This window comes from Cygnus olor, chromosome 2 (assembly GCF_009769625.2).
Source record: "Cygnus olor isolate bCygOlo1 chromosome 2, bCygOlo1.pri.v2, whole genome shotgun sequence".
In the NCBI taxonomy this organism is placed as follows: Eukaryota; Metazoa; Chordata; class Aves; order Anseriformes; family Anatidae; genus Cygnus; species Cygnus olor.
The window spans coordinates 81,717,523-81,735,498 of record NC_049170.1 but is presented as its reverse complement, the minus strand read 5'-3'; the positions used below and the strand labels follow the sequence as shown (position 1 = coordinate 81,735,498).

The window sequence follows — 17,976 nt, the reverse complement described above, 5'->3', positions numbered from 1 at the left end:
AGCCGAGTACAGGGGCACAATCACTTCCCTAGACCTGCTGGCCACACTGCTTCTTATACAGGCCAGGATGCTGTTGGCCTTCTTGGCCACCTGAGCAAGAAGCCAAAAAGATCTACAGAAAACCATTACCTTTACTTTAAGGTGACAAAATACTCAGTACTGTAGATCACATGCTTCTCACTTCTCTGTGCCTGCTCCTAAGCTCTGAAATATCAATAAGTTCAGATAAAATTGATTAAAAAAAAAATAAAAATAAAAGAATTGTATTCACAGTTTAACAACAGTCATAACCACAAGTCAACTTTAACACACTTTGGCATGCTAGCCTGTGCCAGTCATATAGGAGAGTAACTTATCTCCACAGGACTGGAGCAACAGCTCCTTTTATTTTCAGCTTATGTGGGAACTGTTGGGGAATTATTTTTTTCAGAGGTCCATTCGTAGCAGCCTTGGGGCAGGGGTAGCACTGTCTGAAGAAATGTCAGTAAAGAAGGTTTAACTCTACTTCACTGTCTAGCTTATGGCTTCCATACATTGTCCAAGGACTACACAGCTTTGGAGGATAAATAACTCTTTGCCAGAGTTCAGTTCACCGCTGGACATCTCAGCCATGACCACTACATTAAAAACACTGTTAAACATAACCAGGCTGTAATATGCCCATCTACCCCATCACAGCAAAACTCAGAGGTCACCCCACCCCCATGCGGCCAGAGATATTACTCAAATGTAAGTAGCATGCTGAACTGCAGGTTTAAATCAGGATATCTGGGGAGAAATCTGAACAGCTCTCCCATGCTGAATAAATTGTTCATTTCAAGAGCAGAGAATTAAGTTGTTTTTACCTTGGGAAATTAGTCTTTGTGACACCATCTTATACGGAAGCTATATAGTAGCCTAACCCAACATTAGTTACAGAAAGCCAGCCTTACAAAGCAGAGTTCCAGAAAACCCTATCAGATGTTTTTGGCAACTATTTGCCAACCATGGACAACATCATTAAATTCAATCAAGCAGCCTTACAGGTGCAACTAGGGAGGAGACATCTTCTACTGAGATTTGTAATGTGTATGCCTCCAGTGAAGTGCAGGACTTGGATTCCCTGGTTTTTGATTCAACACCTTTCATAGGAACATATACACACACCACGAGATGCAAAAAAAAATGAAAATAAATAAATAAATAAATACAAATAACGAGTTGTTGATTTTTTTTTTTTTTTTTTAAGAAAGGTCACCTGATGGGCTTGCTTTTCCCATTGAAGTCATGTCTTGCAGATGTGTTTCCCTTTGTAGGCCTAGAAAAGCAGAATTGGATGGAAACCCCAACTAAGCAGAAGACCATGGAACCGTTATTCACTGCCTGATAGCAATGAACAGGCATAGCTGCCTCTGAAGGTGCTCACCTAGCCACATAAGCATTTTTCAATTGCTTCTTAATGTAAAGGAAAAAACCTTTTCCCTACTTTTAGCCTTTTCCCATGTCCAACATCAGTGTTCTGTAATAACTCATCTCTGAGTAACAAAGTAAACAACATTACAAAATAAATTCTGAAGCCAAATATCTGATAAAGATGATTAATGCCTCATGAAATATCCAAGTCATATTTGCAATAATTGCAATATTTGAGGTGGATAACAGCAGAGAATTATAGGATTTGCTATAAAGCTGAGTTATCTACAGGAAGTTCATGTGAATGTCACATTACCTTCTAACTCGCTGGTACCTGCCAGACATACTCCTCAACAGCTAGTTATTTGTTTTCTGGATTCTAGAAGTAGAACACATAGAGTTTTGAAATAGATTCTGTAGAAAATACCTTCAAAAACAACTTTGTTCTTGAAAGAAACTATATTGGCCTGGAAAAAATTGCAGAAATATATGAATTTACCACTTATGAAGAGAATTTTGGGGAAATACTATTGAATTGTTGCCGTTTCCCAGTGTTTGTTCAAGACAAAGTTTGCCAGCAAGTATACAGCTTTCTTCCATTGAAAAATGACATATTTCTTATTCAGAGTAAATCATGTAGGTACATTCTGCAGTATATTTCCCAACACAATATAAACTTAAATGCTTGACAAATGTTTTGGGAGAAAAAAGACTGAAAGGTACCATTTTACAGCACCTCAACCATTTTCATAATATACTCTGCAGAACACATGAAGGCCTAGGGATAACTTCCTTCTTTTCCCCTGTGATTGGATAAACAATTTCTCCTCTAACATAATCAGACTGTTTCAGTAGCTAGCCAATGCACAATAAGATAACGTGATAAAAGGAGTATAGGGAAGAAAAGTTACTATTGTTGGCAACCACTTACTCCAGAGTTCTCAAATTTATTCACTTAAAATTATCTATTACATCATCTTGTTAATAGTGACTGAATGCTTTGTAAGGATTGTAACAAGCTAAATTCACAACTGGAGTTGTTCTGACTGGACACAACTTAACTGTTTTGTTTTGCTTTCACGACGCCTTAAGGTCCTCTTATAATCAGCCACTTCTCTGATGCTAATGAAAAGCCTTGCCGCAAATACTCCAACTTAATTATTTTTCTATGACCACTCCTATACCCCCCAGCCCCAAATTGTACCAACACGAACACTGGTGGCAAACAAGCACAAACAGGGCATAGAAAAGGTCAAAGAAAATTTGTTTTCAACTTTAAAGGAGTTTCCCTGAAAAAATCTTTCCAGCACCTGCTGAGCCCTTATAGCCCCTAGAATTTTCTGTTCTCCTGAAAACTTCCCATTTCACATGGAACAGCAAGAAAGTAATATCTGGAAGAAAACTGGCAATGAGGAAGAGCCCTGTCTAGCCATCCACACCTACCTTGCAAAACTCCAGGCTCCCTTGAATAGTCACTGCATGATGTGGGAGGAACACGGGCAGACTTTTCCCTCCATTTCTAGTGTCAACAAGCAGAAACAGGGAAAAACTCTGCAGGTCTAACCAAGCACGGCTGGCTGGGTAGGGGATACAGCCAAGCCACTGCATATTAATATGCAAAAGTTAGTCCTTTATAGCAGGCTGTATAGCTTTCTTTTTCTTAAGATGTACTACATTATCGGGAACCACTTGCAGATATCACCAAAAAGCCTTGTCTTTTTGCGCATCTAGGCTTTTATATGGACCTTCTTCACCCACCAGCAGATTCAGTAATTACCAGAGACACACTTGAGCCCTTTCTGTGTGATTACAAAATCCCAGAGCAGGTGGTGCATGCTTTGCTCCAAGGGCTGAAGACAAAGTGCTGAGCACATTTGCCAGGGCTTCTCTCCATGGTCACCACAATCCACAGCACCACAGCAGGAGGCACTAACAGAAGTAGAAGTGTAGTTTTTATCTGTCCCTCTGGTGTTCATTTTATTGCTTCTCCAGAAGATCCTTGAAAAAATTCCCCTTCCTCCTCTGGTAGCAAAGAGGGCAGTTGGTCTGAAATCAGCTTTGTAATTGCTCTGGTGATCATGACTAAGTGCTTGTTTAATTGAAGGGAACCCTTTGTTATCCACACCCAATCTGATATTGTATTACCCTGCTCTGTAACTACATAGATTTATGGAGGTACTTGTCAACAATGACAATTTTGCTAACAAATTCTAGGAAAAAGGAACATTAGTAAACAAGCAAGAAAGAAAAAAAAAAGGAGAAAAGAAAAAAAAAGACAAAGAAAAAAATGAGGAACTTTGGAAATGATCATCTTTCTTTTATTTGCAAGGAACAAATAACCTCATGAGACTCAGGAATAAATGGAAATCAGCCTCCAGCCTTCACAAATGAATAATCATGTGTAGAAAACAGTGTTTTTGTTAAAAATAAAGATGTAATTTGCAATTAACTGGAGAGCAAGAACTATTTCTTCTAGAGCCAATCTAATGAGGTTTTTAAAACTGGCATATTCTGATCTCATCTGTTTCCCTATGGGCAGAGAAGCAAATCTTGAGCTTTCCTGTTACAGATCAAAGTGATGGCTACAAATGTTAGTAAAACAAAGTCTCCCCTAGTGTCAGGCAAAACAGGATAAAAGGCAAACAAGCAAGAAATTGAGCACATGGATATGGGACTACATGGGAGGGTATTTCTTCTATTCCAAGAAAGATGGAATCACATCTACTAAATCCTGAATTTCAATAAATACAACATTATTATGTTAGAGTTCTGGTTACCATGTATGTGTCAGCTCTCCAGAGGATCCAGTTTTTATTTTCCTTACCATTCAAGGACAGTTGTTCATATATTTATTTGCATTGCCATATTGCGGAGATGCAGGCTGTGATCAGAGGTCCATTGTGTAAGGTGCTGTACACACAGTTTATCAAAACAGCCTCGGCTTCAGAGAGCCTTCAGTCTAAACAGGGAAATTCTAGAAGTCCCAAGGGGAAACAAATGCCTGTAAGGCTTCCAGAAGAGAACTAGAATGTCTTTGGAAAGCATGTTTGGGTGGCATTTTATACTAACCTGAAATTTTGATGTTTTTGTTTCAGTGATATATTTATCTAGGTTTGTGTCATTAGGAGCCTCCCCTGTTACATTATATCAATTATATCAAAACAGTTTCAGAGAATAAAATTTATCTGAGGCTCAGAATTGCACCCTTAGTAAATCTTTTCTTAATCAGAGTCCCTTTTTAATCAGAAATTTTGCTGTTTAATTAATCCTCACAATTCATCCTTATGCATAAAGCACCAGAAATCCCTTGGCTATCCCTCATCTGCAAACATTGCAAACTCTAACTTCCATCACCAGAATATTTTCAAAATTAAGGTCCAAAAGATCTTGAGAAGGACACCTTGAATAGATCTTCAAAGAAAATTATGTCCATCTAAGGCTCACATAATAAAAATTAGCAAAAGCAAACAACAACAACAAAAATGTGTGTTTTATTACATATATTTGTTAGCATCCATTCAGAGACAAATAGCTATATATAAGGCACAATGAAAAGTAACCTTCTAAATATAAATATGCATCGGAGAGGGGAGCGCAGGTATTTTAAGCAGAAAAGGAATAAATGGTGAACAGGACAAGGGATTCAAGATCTACATGTCTGGGAATGTTACTACTTGAGAATATAGTTCTACATCTCTCTTCTAGAAAACATAAGGACCTAGAGGGGAACACACAAAAAAGGGGAGGGGTGGGGAGGGGAACACCAAGAGGATGCTTATATTCACATTTATAAAGGATCAACAGATTGTCCTGGGGACCTTTGTCTTTGAACCTCTTCTCTCTTTACTCAGCAAAGGCATGATCCCTTTGGTCTCTGCATGAAATTCTGGATTCCCCAGAAATCGGTAGAAAAGAAAGATTGATAGACAGAAAACATGCTTACTGTTGGGCTGTGTGATTGGTGGAGTTGCACCTCTTAACATAATTTCTGCTAAAGTTACTATAGATCTGCATTGCAGTTCAGCCCAACATGTTGGCAAGAAGTGGAGATTTTCTTAAGAAGTACTACTTTTGCTGAAGCACAAGGTAAGGAGGAGGAGGGAGGAAAAGCAAGCCACAATGCAACTATTACTTACACTAAGCAACACCCTTTAACCTTCCATTGTTAACATAAGTAATACACATATTCCTATTAAAAATACTGCTGCTAGATCAGTGAACAAAAATCAGACACGGAGATGTGTTGAATTTTTGGGAATTAAAGAAAAATAAATTAAAGAACTAACAGGTGGTACTTAGAAGATGCAAAGTAAATGGTAGCCATTTTCCACTTACGTAGCTGTTATTTTTCGATCCTATATTTTAACAGTTGAACACATTAAAATTTCTTCACTGAAGTCAGATTACAAATTTCAGTGTTGTTTTTCTTTTAAGTGAAAAATGGCGTTAGATACTTTTGCACAGGTAGCTGTGAATAACACCACAAATAATTTCTTTTTTCATACTCTATCTTTTGAGTTGCCAACAATGTTAATCTCTGCTAGACCTGGATGAATTAATTTTGTAAAAAGCAGAACATGCCCGATGTAGTAGAGAGATTTCTGTTCTGATGCTTTCAAATCTCCTGTTCATATTCCTATCAATCACCGAAGTGAGTCATCCTTTTACTGGAAGAAATTTCATTTAAGCTTGGTGAGAAAAACCTTGTATAAGAAAAGCTAGTTCAGCTGTATGGCAGCCTGACATGTTGTGTGGCAGACAGGAGACCCTATATCCTTTACTCAGCAAATGACCTTAAAAAATACAAGTAAGAGGAGAGTGAGGAGAGAAGACAGCCCAAAGACATTTGAAGGCAACTACAAGTCAAGGATCTAATGGAAAGGAGGCTGGCAAGTGAAACATGAACAACTTCACAACTGATGACTTCTGGTTGCTTTCCATTTCCAAGAAAAGGGGAGACTGCAGAGCTACTGGATAAAATTTGCTAAAGCATTGTCATGTACATTATTTTTTTTATATAAATTTTACTAACAACAAATTCCTAGACTGTAAGAGGTTTATCTAACACTGATGTAAAATTCCTTTAAATCAGTTGTTGAGCAAGTACTTACACAGTAGATGATTCATTTTGTTTTCACCTTTGCCAACCATCTCTGAAGAGGGGCCAAAGAAAACCTTTCTGGCATACAGAGATTCTTGTCTCATTTTGAGCCTAAAACCAAAGAGATTTGATCAATTTATTCATTGATGGTGCTGAAGAAATGATTTCCAAGAACTTTAAATTTATTTCAATATTTCTGAAGAGTTTTAAAAGAAAGAACAAACAAGAAAAAAAACAGAAAAGAAGAAAAACAGGAGAAAAGTTAAGGGGTGTGAGGCAAAGACAGAAGTGGAGAACAAAGTTTTCCTGGTATTTTTTCAATAGGCCTAAAGTGAAGCCTTGGTGCTACTGAATTCCAGTGATGCTGCAACAGCAGCTTGGATTCAGCCTGGATTCAGCTCCTCAGTCATGTTGCTGCTCATACAGTGCTCAGCTAGGAATGCTCCAAGGAAAGTCCTGAGTTGTTCAGATTTCTCAGTGCAGCTCAGATGGTGCACAAAAGTGAAAAAAAAATCAAATAATATTTTCTAGATACAGCAACCACAGGGGAAACACTCATATAGGAAGGTTTCTGTAGATTCTTGTTGTGATTGAAGTTATTCTTAAACTAGAAGGTATTATTTTTGTTTTGGGTGTGGGTGGTTTTTTTTTTCTTTTTTTGATTGGTTCTGTTATTGTTTTTAACTTGAGCTCCAAATAGCAAATTGAGTCTTAAATTTCATGCTGATTCCTTAAGCCATTTCCATTCAAGTGGGACTAGTGGTTTGTCTACAGATTTGCTCTGGAGCAACAAATTCCTGAAATTTTAACAAACACTGGAAAAGCAACTGGCATTTAACAAAGCACTGAGGAGATGAAAACATGGAATTTCCTAGCTGAAGTCTCTATTACCTCACCACAATTCATCTGAACATGTTATTTCTCCCTGTAGCATTAACTGGAACTAGTGTATAACCTACACAGCAGACAGAGAGGTTCCTATACTTTGGATCAGGTATTTTAATCTAGGATATTCTTTCTTTCTAGTGGAGGTTTAAGACTTAGAAGAATGTACAGGCTTTGTTATGACACACACAGGAATAAATTTCAACATTAAATTCACTAAATTAAATCTGTTATTGCAAAGGACCACAATGAAGAGAGAGATTTATTCAGTATGCTTTCCACTAGGACCAAGAACTAAGTTCATGGTTTATGCTTGTTTCTTATGTAATGAGCACCAAATGAAAGATGCAAAAGGATTCCATTTTTAAGACAGAGTTCAAATGAGCTATTTAATATACTAAAAGCTAGTGCGTACTGTATTGCAAAGTCCACAATGTTCCACAATGTCAATTGCTGCCTATGCCATTAAAGAAATTAAATGGATTGAGTTTCAGAAATAACCCGTAAGCTATTCAGAAATAATTTCTGCAGCCCCTCAAGATGAACTGTCTATTATAGCTGCATGGCAGGCAATGTTAGTATTAAACTCTCCCTTGGTTGCATGCTGGATGAGAACATGCACCTTGATCCTTCCAGCATAAGACTGAGGATCTCATGAACATAAGGCACCAAGTGAAGCTCTGCACTTCCTCCAGCTTCACACAAAGACCACGTAATACCACAATTTTGCATTCTCCAAGTACCCACAAATCAGGTCAGCTGCAAAACTGTTCTAAGTTTATGCAAAAGATGTATGAATATTGCAGACAAGTTAAGACTACTCACAGCTTCTAGTCTGCATGGAAATAAACTATTATCTGCCCAGCTACAGATGATGGCAAAAATTTCCCACCTGCACATTTCCTGCATATTTTCTTCTTGTTTTGGTATTTCTTAGCCTATTATGTGGTAATCAATTACCACCACCAGGGAGATAAAACAGCTTAGGCAGCTCTCTCCTGGCAAGTATGGGAGAATTGCAGGGATAATTAATTAATGTTATAGTATGTTAATGTAAGATATTGCTTTACAGTTGGAACTTTTTCATAGCATTGTATAATTATACAAAAACTTCATCTCTGGTTCAGGAAGTCTCACAACCACAAATCACAGGAGGCTGGAAGAACATCACTGCTTGCTTGCCCTACCCATACACTCTTCCTTAGGTATCCACATTTAACCCCTTCGGGGAGAGGATTCAAGGCAAGAAAAACCCTTAGTCTGGCTTGGTACACTTGATATTGTTCTTTGGTGTAAGCAAGCACAACTTCAGACAGACATTTATACACTATTTTATTTCTTTTCCCAAGTCCTGTTAGATTGCTCTTCCATTAGGTGTACAACATGAAAGTGGAATCAAGGCTAGAGGAAGTGCCTATGAACAGGATATGCATGTACGCAACCAGGATCTTGCTTCTAGTAACTGGTGAATTCAGCCCCAGAAAAAAAAAATAACAGTATGGATATGGTGACAAAAATTATCTTATGACCCAATTATGAGGTTAAAACCAAAAGAATCTGAAATAGTGTTGGTGGGAAGGAAAACTGGACACTGTCTGTGGCTTGTGATTTATTTTTTTAATTCTTTATTGACTCCTCATAAAAGTTTCAGACACTTTAAAATAACAATCAGCCACGAAATAAATGTGTTATTCACTCTGTTCTTTCAACTTCAGGATAAATTGGTGTCTGGCAGGAGTCAGATCTTTAAAGAAATACCCAGTGTCTCTAGTAGGTCACCTTTTCTTCTCCATCAGCTGCCACTGTTAGTCTACCTATTGGCTTGGAGTCTGTACTTTTTTACAGGTACCAGTTCCTTCAATCTCTGCCATTTCTCATCAACAAGTACTTGCCTAGCATCTAGTTAAGAATAAAAAATTAAAACAAAACAAAACTGAAGGATCAGAAATATATTTTTTCTGATTTTAGGAGAAAGGATGGTGTCTTCCTAATTATTATTTTTTTGCTTCAATAAAAACTTTTGCAAATTAATCACCTCTCTATATAAAACAAAGGCTAAATAAGGAACAGAGGTTTGGAAATAAAAAGCTACAGACCTGTGTCTGACAACCAGTTAGCACAGGTGCTTATCACGACACCAGCCTTAAAGTACATTTTTCCCACAGTCCTGCCACTCATAAAATCTCTCTTCCATGTTGATTGCAAGTGCCCAATAAAAGAAGAGTTTGTGATGGTATCTTTTCCTATGACAAACTAGTTTTCTGCTCTGCGCGTTTCAGAAAACTTGTAGAAGCTGATTACCTTTGAAAATTCTACTCCTCCATCAATTTTAGCTAAAAGAAAACAATGAGTTCAAAAGTTCCTCAGAGGTTTGTTCAGATGGACAGGCACACAAAAGTCCACAAGCACACGGGCAGTAGTTTTGGCTCGTTTCTTTGGGAAACCTGAAACAAGAAGAAATCCATGCTCAAGAAGATAGGCCAAGACTCCTCTTCCAAATTGGCTATTGGAGAAGAGTTGCCACGAGGTTTACGTAACCCAGCCACGTAATGGCATTTGACCTACTGCATGGCTGAGCACCAGCTCTACCACCAGCAGCAGCAACACCCAGGAAATTAGCAGGTAGGAGGAGACAGGGAACAAAAGGAAAGAGGAAAAAAAAAAAGAAAAAAAAAGCTTTGCTAGCTGATCTTGTTGATTGATGTGATTAATTGCCACCCACGCAGGTAGGTGTTGCTACTGTTTATTTAGCACTCTGCCAGTAACAAGTGGTTGAGATTCCTTCTGGTTGCTCCACAGACTTTGTCTACCTGGAAGTCAAAACCAGTTGTATCTTATGCATCACCACCAACTAAACAAAACATCAGGAACATAAGATAAACAATCCTAAAGAGCTGGATAGCAGGGACACTACATGCACTTCTGACCTGCCAGGGTGCTGTGTGCAGGGGAAGACGGCCACCTGGCTTTATAAAACTTGTTCTCTGCTAAAATACCTCCTTCCTCAGAAAGATGCTAGTGTAACACTGAGAAACAAGACTCATTGCTATATATATTCCTGGCACCTTGCGTGCTTAAAGATCTAAATCCACCTCCCTCATGTGTTGTTATGGTTGGCAAAGGCAAAGTGAGGAGAGAAGGCAAAAGGGGAAAAAATGACATAACAAGACTGTTCCACTGAGGAAGGAAACTTAAATTCAAGAACTTACAGGTCACACAAAAGATGCTTAGAGCAGAAGCTGCTTTAATATTGGCTTTTGGTTCTGTACTTACATAGCCTGCCTGGACTGAATTTGGTAGGAACTGCTGCACTTACAAGGGATGGTTAAAATATACATTATATATTCAGACTTAGAATACATACATACATGCATTTTAATCCGCAAATACATCTTCCTAAAAATCCTTTCCAGTTTTAGTCACTGCTGGGTATATTTTGAATACATCTATGCAAGTGTGCAAAGGTTGAATGACTGTTCACTTGCATGAAAAGATAAGTTACCACTCCCCTGTCAATCAAAGCAGTTAGCATTTCAGGTGTTATTAATCTTTCTAGAGATCCAATTTATTTGCACTGGTTTTCACCTATTAAATAAAACAACAGAGACAAGTCAAACATTTTCTAGGATTTCATTTTCAGTCTAGCTTGCAACATTTTTTCATCACATCAGGACTTCCCACTAAGCCTAGGATCATGCATCTCCTTCGGTAACATGCATGGCTCCAAACCTGTTCTCAAGAAGCAACATGTACACCATCACTCTGCTAGTGAAAACAGAAAAAAATCGGGACTCTAGGAAAACATACTCTTGGTCAATGGTCTATGCCTTAGAACAGAGAAGACATGGGAGAAAAATAGGTAAGTTGATAACAAGCCAGTTAAAAAAGAAAAGCCATGGAGGGAGCTTTAAGCAGTTTGTGTCATGCTGCTTTGGTGCTTTATCTCAGCCAGGGAACATACTGAGTGTGGCTTTCCCAGCTGAAAATAGGTGTCCATTGTTTTCACTTTTGGTCAGAAGCCAATTAGTTGTCAAACAGGCTCATCACAAAATTGTTAGTGTGCATGGCAAAGCAAAAATACTTCACTTATATGCTCCCTTTGTCAGAAACAAATTAAAGTGCAAGTATTTCCAGCTAGAATGGGGTGGGAGGGTATATCCTTGTTCACAGGGCAATCAAGATGCAAACCTTCCTGTTAAGCTGATGAGAAAAATGGTTGAGGATTTATAGATGATTAGTCTGTAACACCCAGAATAGGTGTTACACAGAATGTTTTAAATTCTACAGGACAACTCCTACATAATTATATCACCTCTTGATTGGATGAGTAGCACCTGGGATTGAAAATATACAGTTAGCTGCTGAGATTTTTCTTTTTGTTCTGAATGATATTTGCAAAGCATGGTAAGAAATCTGAATCATCACAGGTGCACAAAGCTGAAGTTGCACTGTACCAGAAAAAATAAACCTGTGCTAGCACTAACCAGTAACAACAAATCTGAGACATATCACATGCCTGTTTCCGCCTATTCGCATTGCAGCATTCCTTTACTGTGTAATTAGCACTGCTTACCTGTCTTAGCCAACATCTCTCTGCGTAATATGTGGCATTAAAACTAATCATCCAGACATAGCAAATGCCACATTTCCAGTTCTGAGATATACAAAGCCCAACCTCTGCATGCTTCAGACTGTGTTTCTGGACCTTGCTTCATACCAGCCAAAACAACCATCAGCAAAACAGTTTTTAGTATGAATACTCACAGCACCTCTAAGCCTAATGAGCAGCTGTTTGGGCAGCGGTTTCCAGGCTGCCCTTAGAGTCCAGCTGAGCAAGCTCTGGTGTGGCCACATCCAGGTTGCTAAGACCCATCCTGCCTGGGGCCTCCAAGACTGGCCATTGCATGTGCACAGTATTGTGAGGAACGATGAAAAGCTGGTGCATGGCTGGATCTTTCTCAATATTACCTAAATTCTTACCTCACTTACATTGTCTGGCTGCAACAAAGCTAGCCATTAGTATCAAAGACAAAAGCTACTTATGGCTCAGGAACTCTGGGCTACCTGTGTGAATAGGTCTCCAAAAGGTTAGCAGAGTCCAGTGAACATTGTAGTCTACCAGATAAAGAAAGGAGTTAGGAAGAATATGGGCATGTAAGTTGCCCATGACGAGTAGATAAATTCATGGCTTCATGAAGCCTAGACCTGATCATTGCAGTCCAATGTCATATATATTACACTGCAGACAAACTCGTATTACACATGTGACATCAACTTTTGTTCCTAGCCAGACTTTGATTTTCCAAGACCGCTATGTCCACACAGTGCTACACCTGCCCAACTAAACCCTTGGCAGGCCCATACTCTCCCTGTTCACTGAGCTGGTGTGCCTGACAATCAGGCAGTGTGCCCTAGGTGAGACAAATCTGCCTTAGATTCCGTATTCAGCCACCAGGAGTTCCTGAACCAGTCCCGTCCACCAAGTCAACAAAACCTCCCTGTGAATGCCGATGGGATGAAGGACAAGCACATCAAGGGCACTCACCCTGCCATACCTACTGTGCATGAAATTAGGATGAGGGACACTCTGCCTCTTGGCCTGTCTTGGCTGGAGGGACCCAAACCAAATGATGTTTTCCTCATATACATCTCTTTTATGTTTACCACAAGCATATGTGACACATACGTTTACATTCTCTTCACAGTGGTACGTACCATGTCTAATGCCCCGTTCCCACCACGTGCACAGCTGAATGCGTGTAATACACAAGGCATGCCAAGCAAGTTTATTTTCAACTACTTGAGAGGATGTTTCTCCCTGAGGCACAGTTTCTGTCCAGCTTGTTTAGATGCCACAAATCCAAACCCTTGGAAAAAAAAAAAGAAAAAAGAAAAAAAGAAAAAAATTAAAAGAGAGAGAGAAAAGATATAGCTGAAGAACATAAACAAAGCACTGTGAAAGACTGCCCCTGGGAGGGAGCAGATGCATTACAATCTTAAAAATTAAAAATCCTGCACACACTTTGCCAGTTCCTTTCATGATGAAAGCAAATTTCATTAAAGTGACAGCAGTAGATTTCCTGCAACTGCACCTATGTCTTCCTGGGAAGCAAAGCCTATAAATATGTATATATTTAAAGGCTAACAGAATCGACATGCCGATAGAGCATTAAGAAAGGCATCGGGAGCCTCTGTCTCCCTTTCCACAAACATTCTTGTGTCAAGGCTTCCTTCCTGCAGCAGGCTCACCTTCACTAATATCCTCCTGCCTTTGCTTTTCTCCCGACAGCAGGTCAGAGGAAGGGACAGTCTCTTCTAGTGTGGTGGGTTACTTGCTCTCATGTACCAAAATAGTAACTTGTTCAACTGACACAAAAGAAAGAAAACATCCTCGCATCCTGTCCTGCTGCCAGCTTTCAAAAGGTAATTAAACATCCCCCTTTTTCAAAGAGCAGAGTTCTCCAGGACCATGGTGTTTGAGCTCTGATGTTGTCAAACAACAGGGGGTTGCTTAAGCTTTGAATGACCTTTCCAAAGACCTACAAGCAATTTAATGGAAGCCCTCTTCAGTGGAGACAGAAGCAACCGATTATCTGCTTCCTGTTGTCTAGATTGCTTGGGATAATGGAGAACTTTGATTCTCGTGGTCCTGAGGGCAAAAATGAACTGCTCCAGGCACATTAAGGAGATCAGTATCCATCCATACTTCCAGTACAAAGAGGTTTTGCTATACAAAATTTATCTGGATTGTGTAAATTTTAGTTCCTCTTTCCCCACCCCATTCTGTTCTCTTTGCCAGTTGTTTCTAATGTGCAACTAATTGTACTAACTGCAAAGATCCAATCCCACCCCTGGACTAGGAAGTCATGCTCTCTGGGAGTCCCAAGACTGACTGTCCATGGCAGCCAGGTTCTGATGGAGCTCAGCACACCATGTTCCAGCTGCACCTGGAACCACCGTGGTTCCCTATCTGTACATAGGACGGTGCAGAGATGAAGGTAAAATGGGAGTTTAGTAGGCCAATGCTATGCTGGGTGAGAACTCCTTACATCAGGACAATTCCCTCGTTCCTCTCCAATCCACAGAAAACATTCAAAAATAAATAAAAAATAAATAGCAGCACTAAGGAGCAGAATTCAGCTCAAAATTCATTCTATGATTTGTGCTTGTTTTCCTTCAGAGAAAATAGGAGTCCAAAAACAAATACTGGGTCAAATTCTTTGGGCTGCAATGCAGTAAACAACCCACTCACTCCACGGGAGATTTGCTCGATTAAGAACCATTAAGTCTAGCACTGTTTCATGATTTTATTGTTTGCTGAAAAGTCCCTGGAAGACAGCCTCCCAGAGAGCCAAGCCTCTGCAGCCAACATGAGATCAACAAGTTATACTTTTGCTATTCCTGGACTCACTCAGTCAGGAGGACCCTTTAACCCACAAAGTGGAAATGAGGCTCTTGTTGTGCCATCCAGCATTCAGCCACTTTCTTTGTCTCAAATAGAAGGGGAGAAGTAAAGCAGGCTGATTTTCAGCTGGAGAGAGCCCTATAGCAGGCAGGCTAAGGGGCCAGCTGGCTCCAAGCACGGCTCTGGCTTCTGCATTTTGTCTTTGCCTCAGTGAGATCATTCTCTGCACTGCCTTCTCCTCCCTCAAGTTTTCCTCTGCTTAGCCTATGTAAAATAAGACAATTACTGGCAGGAAGCTTGACTCAACTTTCTTCCCCTCTCCCCCAGATATCTGAGGGGCAATGATGTTCTGGGGAAACCAGGAGATTAAAAAAATAAATAAATCCCTGTGTTAAGCTCCTTCTGCAGCACGGTCATTACACAAGACTCCTCTTTGCTCCCGCTGTGAGGTGAGTGAGAAGACATGGGGATACCAAAGCTTCTGGAGGAGGAAACAGTCATGCTAAGCAAGGCAACTTATCCAAGCCTTTTCAAGACCTCAGTGGCATGGCGAGGATTACCTTGTGTTTTTCAGGCCAGGTAATAAAGGGAGTTACTTACAGCAGCAGACTGCTTGCTGTTGCCTATGCCAGAGCCCAGAAAAGCCATGCTTCTGCTGTGGGCAAGGGAGAGTGGGGGACTGAAAGGTACAAACTACTATTGTCCAGGGGTGACAGGTGAAAGAACAGCTTTCCTGAGACAGCTGTTACTTTCCCCCAGCTTTCTCATCATGCAAAAGAAGGAGAGGCAGCCAGCCCAGGTTTTCTTCAGGGCACTTCCCCAGCTTGGTGGCAGGAGCAGACAGGCATTAGCTCTTTTACCTTGGGCCAGCAAATTTAATTTTGTCAGCACCACCAAAAAGATGTCTGAACTGGCCGTGCTCGAACACAGGTCAGGGTCATCCTTTGGAAGCTTCAGGAATATCATAGCAACCATAATGGCCACAACAAATTAAAGCAATGCGTCAAACACTTGCTGGCATTTCTGGAAAGTACCTTCAGATTATGCTTCCAGCAAAATGCATCCTTACAGAAAAGGCACAAATTCTGCAGTTGTACAGGGGGAGGGGATGTTGGGTCAGGGCTTTTTTTTTTGTTTGTTTCTTTCTTTGTTTTGACGTCAGTTGCTGTAAATTTGGAAAGGAAAATAATGAGATAATCTAAAAATTTCTAAAGTAAATACATATTTTTGATTATCAGGTCAAAGCACATAGTAAAGCAGAGGGATGGTTCATAAGTTACCTGAGAGCATCCAAGTGTGGCACCAGCTCTGCAAGCGATTTATGGCTGCATCAATGATATGTTGATGTGGCCCCAAATGGAGCTGCCATCAGAACTCATGTCACTCTGAGGTAACACCACCAATCACACCCAGGTAGCTTCTTATCAGTCTCAGGATAAACAGAGAACACAGGGTCAATTTCATTCCCTGGAAAACCCTCTTTGCTTTTCATTATGACTGCAGTGGACAGGTTTTTTTCCTACTTTGCTGGAAGAAGGAAAGGTTGCCTGGCTTTTCATTATGCCTCCTGGACTCATTATCTCCCATGACTATGGGCAGCACTACCCTAGTTGCCACAAAGCCCGAAAATATCGCAGCTAAAGACATCCCAATGTACGTGGTCTCCTCTGGATCAGAGTATGAACCTCTGCATCATGCACGTATTTGCCTGGCTTCTTTCTTCCCTCTGTGCTAGCATCCTAGATCCCATTGGACGAAAAGCATGCAGAAGGCCACAGAGATGAGGTTTTGAGAACAGTTAAGGCAGCAAAAAAAATCCTGGTATATTTTTTGTCTGATTATCATGGGGAAACAACAAGACGGAAGCCACCACAAATCTCTTCTACCACGCTTAAGTAGGGTGGCAGCACACATTTTCTCATGTGAAATGAAAAAAGAACTTAAATTTTTCTAGCCTCAAAATGAATCTATCTAGATCGAGTACTTAATGGATTTCAAGTTTCTTACATTTCTTAGACACTTCTGAAATATTTGGTTTGTCCTTCCATAGAGATTGAGGCAATATAAAACATACAGAAAACCTTGAGGTACACAAATACACATGAAATCAACTGAGCTGAGCTCATTTGTACAACACTGATTTGGCACAGGGTAAAAGTATAACTCAACATAAAGAACTACTTCCTCCTTGTGTGTGAAGCTCATAGAAGTTATCCATACATCATTTGGGTTAATCAATAGCCCTAATGCTGTTCAGACAGTAGCTCCAAGCAGTTGATTTCTTTTCCATCCAGTATTCATCAATTTCACCCATTGGTTTAGTTTATAATTCTCCTTTACATTCTGAAATCTCTGCCTACCAGCTCATCTTGATTTGTTATTGCGGGACTTCATTTTTAATTTATCATTGTGCAAAGTAATCCATTAAACAAAGCCAGAAGCTGGCAGGCAGACTGTTTTCTTTGAGGGTCTGGGGAAGGAAAAAAGGGAATTAGCTATGGAAGGAATTAGCTATGGGAAATGTCAGATTCTTAACCATTCCCAGTTCTTGTACTGCTTTTGATTGAAACTATCTGTTAGTGTTCATGAGAAAGGCTCTATCACTATTGTCTTGATTGTGTATCAGCCTACAGTACAAGATGGATTAGCTTAATATACTCCTGAAAACTAGACCTACTTTTCTCTACCCTGACCTATTTTTAATAGCTATAACAGGAGGAGTTCAAAGAAAACCTGCTCTGCCTGGAGCTGCACCTTCCCAACACGATTGCATCACCAACAGCCACAAGAACCCAACAGTCCAAGTAGCGAACTCTCATATGAACTGTGAAATATATTCTCACGCTCGGATTCATAAGCAACAATGTTAGTGGGCCAGACTCTGTAGATGAGTTGAAGTGATAAACAACCCCTTCCTTTTCCTATTGAGAACAAGAGAGTCACATTTCCCACCACAGCTACTTGAAGGCAAAGAGCCCACTTGCTTACAGGTGTGAAAGCGATTGGACAAGAGAAATAAATAACCCTAATTAAATGAATCTGACTGCTAAGCTGGCTTGCTCATTCAAACACCTCTCAGCTATACAGCTAAAATCTCTCTCCTTTTTCATTTGCCATTGTGGGTGCCCTGCTTTTGGAGGTCAACATCTGGAGCTGGTCAGGTGCATTAACCTTATCCTACAATGAGAGCACT

At 39.9% G+C, this 17,976-nt stretch overlaps 2 long non-coding RNA genes across 3 annotated transcripts; both read right to left on the bottom strand.

The window, feature by feature from the left end:
* Positions 1–125: 125 nt before the first annotated feature.
* Positions 126–3,125, bottom strand: LOC121066397. Of its 2 annotated transcripts, none has more exons than XR_005817736.1 (3): positions 2,836–3,125; positions 1,709–1,771; positions 126–204 (listed from the first exon to the last, which is right to left on the bottom strand). It is a non-coding gene; the product is annotated as an uncharacterized LOC121066397 (long non-coding RNA). The 2 variants fall into 2 exon arrangements; XR_005817737.1 differs by lacking the exon at positions 126–204 and adding an exon at positions 1,221–1,297.
* A 3,389-nt stretch (positions 3,126–6,514) lies between these two features.
* Positions 6,515–15,729, bottom strand: LOC121065411. Its single transcript, XR_005817042.1, has 3 exons — positions 15,644–15,729; positions 13,094–13,245; positions 6,515–6,604 (listed from the first exon to the last, which is right to left on the bottom strand). It is a non-coding gene; the product is annotated as an uncharacterized LOC121065411 (long non-coding RNA).
* Between the last annotated feature and the right edge of the window lie 2,247 nt (positions 15,730–17,976).